Source organism: Phoca vitulina, unplaced genomic scaffold, assembly GCF_004348235.1.
Source record: "Phoca vitulina isolate PV1807 unplaced genomic scaffold, GSC_HSeal_1.0 scaffold30, whole genome shotgun sequence".
In the NCBI taxonomy this organism is placed as follows: Eukaryota; Metazoa; Chordata; class Mammalia; order Carnivora; family Phocidae; genus Phoca; species Phoca vitulina.
Window position 1 is genome coordinate 8,860,725 of NW_022589733.1, and position 14,075 is coordinate 8,874,799.

General features: G+C 45.4%; 1 protein-coding gene across 2 annotated transcripts in view; it reads left to right on the forward strand.

Moving 5' to 3' along the window:
* GNAO1 (G protein subunit alpha o1) overlaps positions 1-14,075 on the forward strand; it is a 169,180-nt gene that overhangs the window by 51,473 nt on the left and 103,632 nt on the right. The window lies entirely within an intron of this gene.

Here is a 14,075-nt window from a genome sequence, read left to right on the forward strand (position 1 = left end):
GGGCGGCTTCCTTCGGAAGATCGTCAGGGCAGATCACTTCCCCTCCCTGTGCAGAGCACTCCATTCTCAAAATGGTGGGGTTAGTGCGACAGATGGTCACCTGCTTTCTGCTCTAACTTCTGAAAATCCAGCCCGAGCTCCTTGTTTTCTCAGAGGCACTAATGGGCAGCTACCATCCATTAGGTGGTTCTGATGGCCGTGCAAGGTGCTGAGTGCTTCATGTGCACCAGAAACACCCAGGGAGGTCAAGGCATTTGCTCACCAGGGACATCTATTCACTTAGCAGACGGTGAATAAATACTTCCGTGTACCAGGTCAGGTACTGCCCTCGGCGCAAAACGATGAGCAATACAAGGATGGCCTGTGTCCTCATGGGGCTTAGACAGTTTTATAGAGGAGAGCAACAATCAACACACGCACACAAAGCAATCTCATTACAAACTGTGGAAAATACAGGCGTTTTGGGAGAGAGGCTAGTGGGAGGCTTGTAATTTAGTTCGGGTGTGTTGGGGGAAGGGCAGCAGAATTCAGACCCAGACCTTCCAAGTCCAGAGCTCAGTTCACGATGACTCTGCTTCTTCCCAGCTGAGATCTCTGTAGGGTCCCTGAGTGAGTCAGAGACAGAAGTTAGGTCTCCAAAGCCCCCAGGTTCGCCTCCTTTCCTCACAGCCCAGCCACCCCCCAGGTTACGACCTCAGGGCGCATACCTGTCTGCCTGACTTAGGGGGGAACATGACTCCTGCAGAGACACCTCTTTGAGGTGAAGTCAGAGAGCAGCCCTACCACCCAAACTCTCCTTTTCATCCAGCTCCTCAGGGCTCGTGAGTCTCAGGTCCTCCTAAGACAGTCGTTAAGCTTTCCTCAAAGGTCATGTTATGGAAAACCCCTGTTTAAATCTGCCAGTTGTAATCACAAAGGGCATCAGTGAGAAAAACCTCTCGCATGGAGTCTGTGTTCGTGGTGACACCGCCGGGTCACAATCTGGGACACCGGAGCCCTGTGCACAGAAGCAGGGATCCTGTTGCAGGCGTCCCTGGGCCCTGCCACTGCCCATGGGTGCCTGATCAAGTTCAGGGTCTCCCAGCTAAATGCAGCTCTAGGGAACTTCCGGGCGGGGGCCCAGGACAGGGAGGGAGCCAGTGCGTTCATGCATCAGAGATGCTTCTCCTCTGCCCAGGATTTTCCTTCAGGAAGCACTCACAGCACCACTGTCCCCCCAGCACTCTGCTATGGTTCTTGTCTGTGCTCCTCGTTCTCCCTCATGTGTCCCCCGAGCCCGACTGTCTTCCCTGCGGCCAGGCTGCTGGGTCCTTCCTCTCCCGCCTCCTCACCTTTCCTTTCCTACAACTCTTGCCCCCGCTCCAGCCCTCCCAGCTCAATTCCCTGGGTATCCGCCTCTTCACAAAGTTTTCGTAAAGAGCAAAAGTTTAATTTGTGTTTGTTCATTAAATAAATTAATCAAATAGGCCTTTTTATGGTGTACTATTTTGTACACATAAAAAGAATATATGAGGGGCTCCTGGGTGGCTCAGTCATTAAGCGTCTGCCTTCCGCTCAGGTCATGATCCCAGGGTCCTGGGATCGAGCCCCGCATCGGGCTCCCTGCTCCGAGGGAAGCCTGCTTCTCCCTCTCGCACCCCACCTGCTTGTGTTCCCTCTCTCGCTGTGGCTCTCTCTCTCTGTCAAATAAATAAATAAAATCTTAAAAAAAAAAAAGAATATGTGACATCAATACGAAGTGTTAATAAAAAGCCCGTTTTGCCAAGTTAAACCTCCTACGTGACCCACCCCTAGAGTGACAGCCTCTTTAACTGGTCATTTTTCTCCTTTCTCCCCGGTGTAATCCAATGTCCACATGCCTGCTGAAGCAGCCTTTGCCCGGCTCAGCTCCCCTCCCAGTCTCTCTCTCTCTCTCTCTCTCTCTCTCTCTCTCTCTCTCTCTCTCTCACACACACACACACACACACACACACACACAGCCCTCTGAACTCCCCAGAGCATGCAGGCCAGGGCTGGCCGGCACCCTGCACTCTGCTGTCTCCCTCCCTGCCTTGGAGCGCACACTTTCCTTTACCTGGAATAACCCCGCCCACATGTCCCACATCTCTGCCTGTCACGCCCACCTGTCCTAGGCCGAGAAGTGTCATGGTTCTCCCAAAGCCACACCTGATTTCTCCGTCAGCTTTGCTTCCTCCTCCTCTGAGCCCCTTTAGAACATGGGTGGTTTTTCTTTTCTCTTGCGACATCTGACATTCTGCTGCTTTTTATTAAGGTTAGTTTTTTTCTAGATCTTACCTCACATACGGGATTATAAGCCTCTTGTGGACCATCCCCTGTCTTTGGATTTGCAGGGCCTAAGCAGAGCACCGGGCACATAATAGATGCTCAATAAATAATTGGATTACAAGGAGTTGAACAGTTCTCCAAAGCCCAACTCACATCTTCTTCCCTGAAACCCTGTGAAAAGAGGCACCCATTCGTCCCCCTAGGGAGACCAGGGGCTCCTTGGGCAGGAATATGGTTGATTCTTGATGAATACTGCCTGGGTGAAGGAATATTTGCAAGTATTCTGCCCAAGATAGAGGGCTAGACTGAATGCTAAGGCAAAAAAAAAAAAAAAATTGTTAACCTGTGCCACTTCTTGATAAATAATTTCCATGTTTGGAATTGCAAATTAAGTATCCTGTAAAGACAAAGCAATTATGATATTGAATGTGTATTTTTACAAATACCAGTTAAGGATCACAGCTCTCAGAAAATTACTCATAAAGATTTGAAGTCCCTCTATAAGTGTCTTTGAGGGTTAGGGGTTCTGAGGGAGATTTTGTCTGCACATTCTCACTTGTCCTTGCCTTGACCACAACACAAACTGCTTTGCTTTAAAGAACAATGCTGGGCGCCTGGGTGGCTCAGCTGGTTAAGTGTCTGCCTTCAGCTCAGGTCATGATCTCAGGGTCCTGGGATCGAGTCCCACATCAGGCTCCCTGCTTGGTGAGAGTCTGTTTCTTCATTTCCTCCCCGCTCCTGCTCTCTCTTGTTCTATGTCTCTCAAATAAATAAATAAAATCTTTTTTAAAAAATAAAGAACAATGCTAAGGGAGTGCCTGGGTGGCTCAGTCAGTTGAGCTGAGCATCTGCCTTCGGCTCAGGTCATGATCTCAGGGTCCTGGGATAGAGCTCCGCATCAGGCTCTCCGCTCAGCAGGGAGTCTGCTTGTCCCCTTCCCTCTGCTGCTCCCCCGCTTGTACTCTCTCTCTCTCCCTCTCAAATAAATAAATAAAATCTTTAAAAAAAAAAAAAAAACAATGCTAAGAAAAACATGCACAATTCTTTGAAATAATTTTTTTTTTTTAAAGATTTTATTTATTTATTTGACAGAGAGAGACACAGCAAGAGAGGGAACACAAACGGGGGGAGCTGCAGAGGGAGAAGCAGGCTCCCCGCTGAGCAGGGAGCCCGATGCAGGGCTCGATCCCAGGACCCTGAGATCATGACCTGAGCCGAAGGCAGACGCTTAACGACGGAGCCACCCAGGCGCCCCTGAAATAATTTTTAACAGTATATGTATGCCTTTCATTTTTGCTATCATAACAGAGAATTTATCATACAAAAACCTCCGCCACCCTTAACTGTTATTTCTGTTTTTCTGTGATATTCTCCAGTCCTTGTCCATATGTAGCAAAGAAACTTTCATTTCTGCCAGAAATGAAATCAGGGTACTGATGTGAACATGAAATCATTATGAATGTGAAATCTAAGAAACAAACTTTTTGAGCTCCTACTAGGTACAAAATCCTGTGCTGAGAGCAGGGGGGGATGCAAGGAGTTTGTCCACTGAACAGGCACCTGCTCTGCGCCTAGAGCTGCTCTGGTCTTTGAGGTGCAGCAGTGAATAAGACAGAGCCACCAAAGAGAGAGAAAAGTAGGATGTCAGGGGCAGGTAAGCTAAGAAGGAAAATAAAGCCCAGGAAGGGGAATAGAGGGAGCTGAGGGTGGTCAGAGACATCCCCTCCAAGGTAACTTTAAGCACAGATTTGAAGGAAGTGTGGGAGAGTGGGAAGAGTATCCCCAGCAGAGGGAACAGCAAAGGCCCTGACATGGGGCCTCACGTGTTTAAGGGCTGGCGAATGGCGGGGTGGGGAAAGAGGAGGTCAGGAGAGGGCGCAGGAGGCTCGCATTAGCCGTGTGTGAGGCCGTAGCAGGGACTTGCTTGAGCTTCCATTCTGAGCGGGAGTCTTTGGAAAGGACTGATCTCACTGTGCAGAACAGCCTGGGAACAAGGACTAGAAGCAGGAAGATGCTTAGGCAACTGTTGGAGTTACTCAAGAGAGACACTGTGGTGACTTCGATCAGGACAATAGTGCTTTAGGGAGACAGTAGGGCGGTCGGGTTCTGGACCTGTTTTGAAGGCAAAGCCAACAGGATTTCCTTTCCTATTGATTGTTGAGTGTGAGAGAAAGAAGGAGTCAAGGGTGAGTCCAAGGTTTGGGGCCCGAGTAACTGATAAAATGAAGATGCTGCTCGCTGAGACATAGAAGAACACAGGAGGAACAGGTTTGGGTGGCAGAGTCAGGAGTTTTGTTTGAAAACATGAAGCTAGATATGCTTCCTTCTAAAGTCATGGCGGACACCGCCACAGCCTTCTTCCCTGCTAAACTCAAATGGAGCCCCAACATCTCAACACTGTGCTTCAGAAACTCACTCCTAGAATGAAAACTGTTCCACTTTCCTGGTATTGACAGAAAATCCAGTGAATGTGCTTTGGGGAGGGCAGTCTTGGGGAAGAGGCTATTCCTATGGACTGGCATGATCTGGGACAGTTTCAAGGAGGAGCGGATTTTGAGGTGGGCTTTCTTATCAGTTAGGGGGCTGTTGGTTTCAAGTAACAGAGAACACAGCCCAAAGTGGCTTAAACCATATAGGAAATTATTAGCTCACAGACCAAAAAGCCTGGAAATTAGGCAGTCCCAGCGTTGCCCAATGAAGCCATCATGGACCCAGGTCTTTCTGCCTTTGCATTCTGTCAGCCTCAGCACATTAGCTGGCTCCGGGTAGCATGGATTCACACACCTCAATCCAGGTGCAATAAGGGGACTAACCCTTCCTTGTTTCAGAAGCCCCACTGGTAGACTTGCCCTTAAGTCTCATTGGACAGCTTTGGGTCACATATCTCTTCTTAAGGCAGTCACTGGCTAGGCAGGTGGAGTTACATGAGGAGCTTAGACCAGTCAGGAAGAGTTACAGACATTAGAACACAGCTGCTACTTAGCCGGCAAGGAAGAGAGGGTACAAGGTGGCTGGCTTGGCCACCAACAGTGTCTGCCCAGCCTTGAATTGCCGGGTGGAATCGGTGCTGAGAAATAGGAAGGGAAGGGGTTCTAGGTGGGATGAAAAGCTTGAGCAGAGGCTCAGAAGCATAAAATACAAGGTAGGTCCATCGGACAAACTGGCTGGGTTGATGAATTGTGCACAGTGTGGCAGGAAGGCCAGGAAGAAACCGTAACCACAAAGCTTGTGGATAATCTTGGATAATCAAGGGTCTTCAGAACAGTCCTTGAAAAACCACAAATCTTAAAAATCATTCCATCTCAAGGAAGGAATTCTTGAAGAACTTGGAGGCTTGGACAGTTAGAATAGGAAAGGCTACTCCTAAATAATAAGTGATAAGTAATAAGTAATAAGTGATAATTCTCCTGAGCAGTTCTACTTTGTGCCCAAGATGGAATGGCCTCAGCTTAAGTCCTGGGCTGAGGCCAGGGTTAGTTGATGGCTCTTGGGTAGGAAGCAGAGCATGCAGGACAGAGTATTTCCATTTGGAAAACATAGCCAGAAACTGATTCTGAGTCTTGGTCATCCCTGCTTTCTTTTTTTTTTTTTTTTTTAAAAATTTATTTATTTATTTGAGAGAGAGAGAATGAGAGAGAGCGAGTACATGAGAGGGGGGAGGGTCAGAGGGAGAAGCAGACTCCCTGCCGAGCAGGGAGCCCGATGCGGGACTCGATCCAGGGACTCCAGGATCATGACCTGAGCCGAAGGCAGTCGCTTAACCAACTGAGCCACCCAGGCGCCCCGGTCATCCCTGCTTTCATTCAGGCTGTGTATCAGACCATTTCGGTTGCCAGTGATAGAAATCCTGCCCACACTGTCTTAAATACAAAAGAAACTTAACAACACCTGTCACTGAAAAGTCTGGATCCAAGGGCTCCAAAGACATCATCAGCACGTGATGTGTGTCCTCTCCAGTTTCCTCTACCTTAACGTCACTCTCAGATGGGCTCACCCCTCAGGGCCGCCAGGTGGGCCGCCTCAGCCTCAGCTTTCAATCCCCTTACAAAGTGTCAGTTTCCTTCCTGCATATCCCAGGAAAAGGCTTACTGCTTCTCACTGATTCTAATTGGCTGACATTCCTGTCCCTGAACTAACCGGCCGTGGCTTTGAGGAACGCAGTGTGCTCAGACCTCACCTTCACGACACTGACCCAGAGCCGGGGAGGGGGGCGGCACTGCAAACTCCTGATAGAAGAGTTATGGAAACCAGAATGCAGCTGGCAAAAAGGTGAAACAATAGTAGGATGTCCCAAGCCACGAACATCCAATCCAAGATTCTACCTCCACTTCCTAGGAATACCTAGCATCTTGTATTCCACCGTGCCCTTATGTGTTTTCCACCCTGTAACAAGCCATCACACATCTCATTTAATCCCCACAATATCCCTAAGAAGGTGGCTGGGTGGGAAGTCTCCCACCCCACAGATGAGGGTCAGAGAAATCAAATTATTTACTCAGGGTCATCCAGATAGGAATAGCAGGTCTGGCCTTGGAATCCAGGTCTTGTGGCACTGAGATCAGTGTTCTAGCCTACTATGCCAGGAAAATTGCCCATTACATTTATGACTCACTCTGAGTCTGCATGCATATTTGAAGAGAGAAGTTCTCAAAACTGCACAAATGAAATCAAGTTGAAGAGTCAGCTCAAGGAGTTACCATCACTTGAAGGCTTGCGATATGTAAATGGTAAAATAAAGAACATCATTAAGCTCGAGGGCATGTTTTAATAACAGTTAATTAACTTGTACAAAACAGTCAGCAAATATTTCCCCCTTCTGCTGAGATGGGTCCTAGGAAGGATTGTAATAGAGAACCCCAGGTGGCCAAGTGTGAGCTGGATTTTCCTAACAGCCTCCTTTATAAAGAAGAGCTTGCCTGTGGGTGAGTCTCCTCTCGCTCCCCACCTCACCCTCCCCTTGCCATCACACAAACCATCATCAGCTGATGGGTCTGCAGATCACGTGGCAGAATTCAGTCTGCTCCCAAGGCTGGTACCCTGAGCTTTTCCCTACAGGAGTCATTTCAGTACCGGGGGATTGTGTGCCCACCGCCCTTCTCATCTGAACTCCAGCTCCAGTTGGCCAGCCAGGCTGCCATTTTCTCTGATCACCTCCTGATCAGAGAAAATGGCAGGGTGGATTCAAACGCACCCTGTTACATTTCTGGGTGTTTGTAAGTACTTTTTCTGGGGTCCAGATAGAACCAGAAGGCTTCAGGCGAGAAGGCACTAACTCCTGTTTCCAGTTCTCGGAGGCCCTGTCATGAGGACAACAAATTAGGCTTGTTCCCTACAGAAGGAGCAAGGGCAGAAATTATAGGGAGTAGGAAATTATCTTCCACCCTCAAAGTAGGACCACACCAAGGAGGAGAGAGGGAAGTCCCATGTCAAGTGAGTTGATCAGGCCAGAAACTTGAGTTTATAATTCACTAAGAATATACATGAAGGTTGCAAGGTAAATTGTAGGTACTGTACGATGTCCTCACTGGTTATTAGTCTCTGAGTAGCAGGGCAGTAACAGGACTAAGTGGGACAGTCAGAGGGACTCCAAGTCCCTCAGCTGGTTCCCCAGATGCCAGGATTCTGCCCGGAGCCTCTCAGATGAAGGCTCGGGGAAGCAGTGAGCCCCGTGCTGTACGGCCCAGCCTCAGCAGGGCGCCAGGGTGCAAGGAGAGCAGGGTCAGCCCAAGAGGGAGTCGGGATGAGCAGGGGCACTCTAGCACCTCGGTTAGACCACAGGCTTTGCGGTTAAACAGAAGCCTGGCTCTGCCGCCTACCACCTGTGCAACCTTGAGTGAAGGAGTCCACTTCTCCTGGCGTCCACGTCCTCCTCTATGACCTGAGCATAAGAAGAGTACCTTCCTCCAAGAGTGAGGGTGAAGTGAGATGGTGCATGCAAACCACTGAGCACGCTGTCCAGCGCAGAGCAGAGCAGTTACTCAGCATGTTCCCCTTGGGCTGTCCGCCTCTTCCGTCCCACCCTGGGGTCTGGGTCCTCCCCAGGGGCTCCACTGTTGCTTCAGTACCCACCCTCCCTGAGGACTGTCACCTCACCGAGTTGTCAGATGGGGAGCAGCTCATCCAGTACCCTCACTGGGAACATTCAAGTGGACTCACGGGCGCCCTACACACCTACTCCTGGTGCCGGCCCAGTCTTGCTGTGCCTCGAGGGCAGTTGGGTGGGCCCTGTGTTCAGAGGCTAGTGACACCCCGCTGCTCTGGTATGCTGCCTTCCTACCGCTCCCTGGGCCTTTCTGGCAGGCGGAGTCCGAGGCGCCCCGAGGAGGCGCCATGCCCGAGCCCGACTGAGGCTGCAGTAGGGCTTATGGGTGATGGGCCGGCACGCTTGCCTCCTTCCAGGAGTTCATCTGGGGAGCTGCTCTCTCCTGACCTCTGAGTGTCCGATAGTGGCAACAGCCTCCTCTGGAGCCAAGTGCTTGAGCAGGAAACAGCGTCACCCTCCTCCGGCCTCCCATAGCCTGGCCCAGGGTCTGGCCAGCTCTCCCAAAAAGGCTGTCTCGGGGACCCTGGGTCTGTTGCCAGGACCGGTCCCCCCACCTCCCCCGCCGCAGCAGCGTGTGACTCGTCTTATCAGAGAGATTAGCAGGAAGGAAGCCTGGGATGTGGAGTCAGAAGACCGCAGTCAGAGCCCCAGCACGGCTGCTTGCCAGCTTGTGACCTTGAGCAAGTCACATTACCTTTCCAAACTTCTGCTTTTTCTCCTGGAAGACGGGGAGAAAGAGGATGGCTGTCCTTTCGCCTTAACAGAATACATGTGAATGTCAAATAAGATAGCCCATAATGTAATGCTTAGGTGTTTGAGAAGCCTTTAAAGAAAGCCAGAGGTGAATTTGAGAAATGGAACTATTTTTTACAGTCCAGTGGGGCAGATGTTGACTACTCTTTTCATCCATTTGGTTTTGGTGGGCGAAAGCAGGCACTCTTAACTGGACTAATCAGATTAGTTTCAACGCTGATCTTTATGTTACCCTGCTGGGTCCCTCTCGGGTCCAACCCCCAGTAAGAGGCAGGTGGAGCTCTGACCTAATGGGCTGCACACTTGCGTCGTCTTCTGGAAACAGCTGGGGGATGTGTGAGCGGCTGAGTGGGAGAGAGGAGCCAACGTTGAGCCTCCACCTCCTCCTCAGTCTGGGAGTGGGAGGGAGATGTCAAGTCTTCCTGGGATCAAGCTCCCAATTAAAAACAAAACAAAACAAAAACCTTGTTGAAATTCTAATTGAATTTTGTGGGGATTTTTTAATAATATTAAGTGCTCCCATTCAAGAACATATGTCTTTTCTTCAAATCTGTTTTATTGCCTTTAGTAAAATATCCTTTTTTAAAAAAATATAACGTATCTAGTAAAAATACACAAATCCTAATGTACAACTTGATGAATTTTCACAAAGTGAACACACCCAGGTACTCGACACCCAAGTCAAGACATAGAACATGGCTAGCACTGCTCTCTTCTCATCATCCCCCCCACCTGGGAAGCCATCCTCCTGACTTCCAACAGCACAGATCAGTTTTGCCTATTTTGGTATTTTATATAAATAGAATCCTACAGTATTCCATTGTCTTTCACTTAACATTCAGGTTTATCCATTCTGCTGTGTATATAGTTATAGTTGTTTCTCTGCATTGTTGTATAGTATTACATTGTGTGACTGACCACAATTCTATTTATTCCTTCCCCAAATGATGGAGGTGACTTCTGATTTTGAGTTATTATCAGTAGTGCTGCTAGGAACATTCTTGTTCATGGCTTTCGGTGAACATACATAAACATTTCTCTTGGGTATACACCAAAGAACGGAACTATTGGATAGTAAATTTTTATAGTTTTCTTCACGTAGGTTCTGTAGGTTTCTTGTATAATTTATCCCTAGATATTTATCATCTTGTCACTGTTGTGAATGAGCTATTTGCTTTTCTTTCTTTCTTAGGTACTTATTGCTAGGGGAAAAAAACATTAATTTTTGAGTATTTATCTTAGATTCAGCCACCTTACCATTTCTCTTATTAATTATAGTAGACTTTAAGAAAACAATAGTCTCTTAATTTTTCTGGATATACAGATATCATCAAAAAGGTATTTTAGCTCTTGTCTTACATCATTGACACCATTTTCTTGCTTTACTACATTGGATGGTAGTAGTAGATCTTGATAAGTACTAATGGTGATTACTGCCATCCTTATCCAGCTCTAGATTTTAATGGAAATGATTTTAGAATGTCACTGTTTATAATCATATTTTCTGTTGGACTTTGGTAAACAGTTTTTATTTTGTATAAGTAATTAGCTTCTGTTCCTGGTTTTTAATGAAGAATGATTTAAATGTTACCAAGTACATTTTCAGCATCTATTGATGTGAGCAAATAGCTTTTCCCTCTTTGTGGTTGCCATGGATAATACTGTTGAACTACTCACATTCCTAGAATGAACAGATCTCATTGTAACATGTTTTTTCTCATGAGACTTGGCTATATTCAATGTGATAATTTTCTAAAATAATTTTTTGCATCACTTTTAATAAATAGAATGGTCTGTAGTGTTCTTTCTTCTGCTAGCTTCTTCATGTTTTAGTAATTAAAGCTATGATGACTTCATAGCACTAATTGCAGAATTCTCCATCTCTTAGTATGACCGAGGATCCTTGTAATAATGTTGGAATTGTCTGTTGCTAAAGGTTGGATAAAATTCACTGAATCTATCTGGCACTAAATACCTCGTGCCATTTTCAGTAACAGATCTTTAATCATCTTTCTAACTTTTTCTATGGTAATTTGTTTTTTCAAATGTTCCTCTACTTATTTGGTCAATTTTAGGGATTTATATTTGGCTAGGGAATTACCAGATTTTCATGTTTGTGGCCATAGAACTGCGTGTAATGTTCTTTTATGATTTTGTCTTTCTCTTCTGCAGCTGTGGGTGGGTCTCCTTTCTCATTTCTGATCTTTGTATATTTGCTCTTCTCTTAATTGGTCTCATTAGGTTTTATTTTACTTATTATATTTATTTATATTATCTGCTATTCCACTATTTTTTAACCTTACGAATTCCAGCTTTTAACTTTACTAATTTATAATCATAGTTTCTTTTGTTTTGGTTCGTTCTTTTTGTGATCTCTTAAGAAAAGGACTAAGTCCTTTTATTCTTCATATTTCTTCTTTAATCATATGGGCCTTGAATTTCCTCTGAGCATGACTTTTTCTCTGTCCCATGAGAATTGGTATGAAATGTTCTCTTTTACTGCTTTCTAGATAATTTGTCATTTCCCTTTCGATTTCCTCTTTAATCCTAGATTTATCTAGGAGTGGGTTTCTTAATTTCTAAGTCAGTATTTTTCTTCTTACCTTTTTTTAATTTCTAATTTTGTTGATTTGTGATCAGATACTGTGGTCTATGAAAGCTTTCCTTTGTAAAATTTGTTAAGGTTTTATCTCTGAAACCCAATATACGATCAATTTTTGTAAATGATTCAGGTCCTTAAAAGTAGTCCATTCTGTATTCAAGGAATGTAAGGTCCTGCATATTTCTAATAATTCAAGTTATATGATTCATTTCCTTTGTTATCTTAGTTAATATTTGCCATATTGGGCTCCCTGCTCAGCAGGGAGTCTGTTTCTCTCTCTCTTTCTCTGTCTCTCTCCCTCTATCCCTCCCCACCGCTCGTTCTCTCTCTTTCTCGCTATCAAATAATTTTTTAAAAAGCATTCCTTTTATCATTACAGATATATTTATCCTCTGCAATTTTTTTTAACTAAAACTCCCCTTTGTCTAATTAATTTTGACACTCCTACTTTCTTTCCATTTGCATGTGCCTGGTATCTATTTGTCTATGCATTTATTTTCAACATTTCTGTGTACTTTTATTTTAATTAGTTTTCTTATAAATATCATGTACCTGGGTTTTATTTTTTGTTTTAATTTTTTAACCCAATCTCACATCTGCTGTCTTTTAGTGAGAAATTTAGCCCATTGACTGATGTACTTGATTTTGTTCCTTCCGTCTAATGGTATGTCTTTAATTTCCTTCCATCATTATTTCTGTGTTTTTCTTTCTTCTCGTTTGTGCTGGTTCAATGTAGTTGCTTTGCATTCCCTTCTTTTCCCATGTCAATCTGGAAGTTCTCTACTTTTCCATTGTATTAAAGGTTACATTCTTTTCCTCTTAATTCATAATCAAATACATACTGCTCCACTATTATTTGAAATCAAGGTAACACAAAATAACTACTTCTCCCTCCAGGATGCTTCAGTTCCTCCCTGCTTTTCTCTGCTTCAGTGGGATGAGACCTTAGAATTATTTCCCTGTCCACTACTTAAGATGAGACCTTGGAAGACTTTTACTGTCTTCCTCTTCAACTCCTTGATTTTGTTAGGATGATTTAATATTTTTAGCTTTGGGCTGCTGTTGGAATTTTCCCTCGTAGTATGGCCCTTCTATTTTCAGAGTCCTCATTTACCAGTTCCATTTAGGTTTAGGAGAAAGGGGAGGGAGCAAGTGTGCAAGCAAGTGTCTGTATTTGTCATAGTTTCCTGACCTGTTCATTTTCCCCCCACAGTAAGGTCTCTGTTCTGCTGCATCTGTTTTTTGTTGCTTTAAGTATTTTTCATGTGTTGGTGGTAAACTCTGTGAATTCTTGCATATTTGAAAATATCTTTTGCCTTGAAAAATGATGGGCAAAGTATTTGAGGGGCTTTGGTTCTCTTTTCTGAGTAGTCTACAGATGGTATTCCATGCTCTTTTAGCTTCTAGTGTTTCAGATGAGAAGTCTGATGTCACTCTGATTTTTTTGTTTTCCTGTAGGCAATTTGTTCTTTCTGTTTGGAAGCTTTTATTTTTATTTTTTTAAGAATTTATTTATTTGAGAGAGAGAAAAAAAACGTGCAGGGGGAAGGGCAGAGGGAGAGGGAGAGAGAGAATCTCAAGCAGATTCTGCACTAAGCGCGGAGCCCAACACCGGGCTCGATCCCACGACCCTGAGATTATGACCTGAGCTGAAACCAAGAGTCGGACACTTAACTGACTGTCTGGAAGCTTTTAAAGTTTTGTGTTCATCCTCAAAGTTGAAGAACTTTACGGGGATAACCTTTGTGTATGTTTCTTCTTGTCATCCTTCCTGGAACTTTGTGAACTCTTGCAGTCTGCAGACTCAGATCTTTTTTCAACACAGGGGAGTTGTCTTCTATTTGTCATTTAATTACTGGCTCTCCTCCATCAGTTCCTTTTTCTTTTTCTAGAACTCCCAGTATTCTCAGGTTAGATCTCCCTGGGTCTGTTCTCCAGCCTTTTATCTTTTCTCTCATGAATTCTGTCTCCATATTTTTGCCCTAGACTTGGAGAATTTTTCCATTTGGTCTTCCAGGCCGCTAACTCACATCTCAACAGGGATTCACCTACTATAGTTGGGAAGACTTTTTTTTTTTTTTAAAATATGCAGTAAGTCTTTCATGTCTGCCCTGAATTGCTTTAGGGCACATGTGATTTTCTGTTTGACTTGTCATTTGTCTCTTGGAGCAGCCCTACTTCAGCAGGCATGTGCTGCAGTGCTTGTCCTGACTGATCTTCTGCTAGTGGGACTTGGAAGCATGTTGGGAGTGGTCTTTGTACTTGGTTGGTGCCTCTGGTTATGGAGTCCAGAGCAGCAGCACTCCACTGTGGAGTGAAGCTACCCTTGCCCTCGGGGCCAGTTCTGTCAAAGCAGGTGAGCCACCAGCAGGCTCTTGGGTCATCTGGAGG